General features: G+C 37.1%; 1 pseudogene; it reads left to right on the forward strand.

Moving 5' to 3' along the window:
• The first annotated feature begins 302 nt into the window (after positions 1 to 302).
• LOC109377809 (developmental pluripotency-associated 5 protein-like) lies at positions 303 to 653 on the forward strand (annotated as a pseudogene).
• The last annotated feature ends 2,231 nt before the right edge of the window (positions 654 to 2,884 follow it).

Below are 2,884 nucleotides of genomic sequence, written 5' to 3' on the forward strand. Positions count from 1 at the left end.
AGAGGCAAAATTCCAAGAATATATAAGGAACTCATACAACTCAATGGCAAAAAAAAAAATCCTAAATAACTTAATTTAAAAAAAGGCTATGACCTAATTAGACATTTTTTTTCTCAGTACAGACATACAAATGACCAATAGGTATATGAAATGGTGCTTAATATCACTAATCATCAAAGAAATGAAGATCAAAACCATAATGAGATTTCACCTTACACTTAAGATATCAAAAAGACCAGAAATGGTGACTCTGTTAGGCCTAGCCTTAGTCCGAGCTTCATTTTGGTTTTCAGGAGCTCAAGATGGGGATGCTGCCAAAACGGAAAGATATCCCATCATAGGTGAAAGTTTCCGAAGGCTTGAAAGATCCCTAGGTGTTTCAGGTCCAGACATGACTGCTGGAAACCCTGTTTGGACCAGACAGATCTCGAATGCCATGCATCGAGCAAGTGAGCAAAGCCATGCTCAAGCTGAAGGGTTCTGGAATCCTCGGACCTCACCAAGGTCATGGTTTACGACAATTACTTGTACAAACTCCAGACCAAGTAAATTCTCCAGCCCATGGCCGAGAGGCACTGCCTGATGCAGGAGGAGGGATGCTCAAACTTGAGGAAGCCATGAATGCTCTTGAGCTAAGCCCTTGGATGAAGTGAAGCCAGTTTGCAACCAACGTACCTGGGACCAGGATGTGGAGATTAGGCTGTGGCCAGAGCTTGCCGGGGTCCTGCCTCGGCGTTCCAGAGAACAGTACCTGAAGTGGGGGGCGAGGTTTAAGGAAACAAAGAGACAAAGGGGGTCCGGGAGGACTCCAGTAAATACTGAAGCCCNTTAATATGTATTCTTTAATAAAGGCACAATCACAGATAACTATAGTACAAATAGAGGCAAACGAAAAAGAAAAAACATTGATGGACTTTAGAACAGGGAGATCAAATACCAAAGATGATGTTTTTTCCATATTTACTATTAAGTGTAAAAGTCTTCATTGAAAGCATGTAAACTGAAAGAGCTCACATTCTCACACTAGTATCCAGTTTAAAGAGCTGTCTACTTTTTTCTAATTAGGCTAAAAGATACAAAATTTAAGGATACTTCTTTGTTCTGAAATGCCCAGATTGTAAAATACACTTTGTAAATCAATAATGATATGATTTCTGTAAATTTCCCCCACAATAATACCTCCCTAGCATAGTATCAGCCTCTGATTTTCCTTTCTTATCTCCATTTTGCTGGATATACGCAGACCTCATGATGATTGTAAAACTATGACAGAAGGCCCAGTCTATGAAACTGCAGGAAGTGTACAAACCTACAGACTTTACCTCAAGAAGACATTGGCAGTATTTCTGCTGTGAGAGCTGTCTTGTAGTTATCAGTATATAATATATATACTGAGGGTGCCAAAAAAATGTATGCACATTTTAAGAGATGTTATCTACACTCAAGCAGTAGTTCGCTGTAATCACAAGTGTCTGGATGCTGATGGTAACCACTTTGAGCACCTCTTGTAATTGCAGAAGTCAAGCATGCCTTGTATTCATCTTTCATTATCAGTATATATTGAGTATTACAATTAATACAGTTTTTTCCCTTTCTTAAAATGTGTATACTTTCTTTGGCACCCTCTGTATGTATATGTATGTATGTGTAATTTATTTTTCCAAGTATAAATTCACTGTGGATCCAATAACATAATTCTCATGAAATTTCAAACATCCATGAAGTGATTGACATATATTTGAGTTATGGAGAACCATTTCAGTTTTCCCGCAATCATGTCACCTGTACAAAATAGTGACCATAACTGCTCGTCTTTCTCTTGTCATTGTGAAATGCAAACTGAACAAGGATGTGAAAAGTTGTTGAGCAGATTTTATCTGTGAAATTATTGACGTTCAGGGATTATAGCTAATGTCTGACCTAAGGTGTTCCTCACTGGGAAAAACTTTTCCAAATAACCCTTCACCTAAAAGAATAAAGTCTATAGCTGCAATAGTGATATAGAAGGTATTAAAAATAACTGAAAGAAAGAAAAATCATTATAGGCAGTTGATCTTACTAGTGCCCTTTAAGTCATACTGCAGTCATCTCCAGCTAAGTTTAAGACATTTCTTAATGCAGTTGGTACAAAACTCTTAAAAATATTTGAGTGCAAATAGCTGGAGGCTGGAATAAATGCTCTCGTTTATCTCATGCATTCTATGAATTTATGAGTGTTGCATGAACAAACTACTCACACACAAAAACATTTTTAAATCCATGTTCTAAGCAAAGTCTTTAAAGAAGTTTTGTTTAAAAATAAAAATAACTTCCTACTCACTGTGGATCCAATAACATAATTCTCATGAAATTTCAAATATGAGACTAGCTGAAACCATTCAAATTTTGAATCTAGCTGAAACCATTCTAATTTTCAGATATATAACATCAATGACATATTTTACCGACTTTCTCTCTTTTCAAAATACAAATAAAATGACACTTTGAGGTAGATTGACATTTATCATTTCTAAATTACACTGAAATTTCTCATCTGTTTCTGAAAGTTTTTAAATGAAAAATAATTTAAAAAATTGAATTTCATGATGGGACATAAGTGCCATTTTTACAACATTGGGTTTTCTCCAGTCAATAACAAAAGTATAGGGATTACAGATCAGAATAGATGTGCATTGTTTAATTGGTTCATAATTTATTATTAAAGGGCCGGCCAAGTGGTGTGTTGGTTAAGAGTTGGTTTGGGATGCCAGCTCTCAACAGCAGGACCCCGGTTTGGATCCCACGTGAGGGCCAGTGACAGTGTGCCCTCTATAGCTAAGATGGTGAACAACAGTTCAACCCAGAGCTGGACTGCCGTGAGTTGCCGGCGATGGCATAGGCTGCA

Source organism: Hipposideros armiger, unplaced genomic scaffold (genome assembly GCF_001890085.2).
Source record: "Hipposideros armiger isolate ML-2016 unplaced genomic scaffold, ASM189008v1 scaffold_1573, whole genome shotgun sequence".
Classification (NCBI taxonomy): domain Eukaryota; kingdom Metazoa; phylum Chordata; class Mammalia; order Chiroptera; family Hipposideridae; genus Hipposideros; species Hipposideros armiger.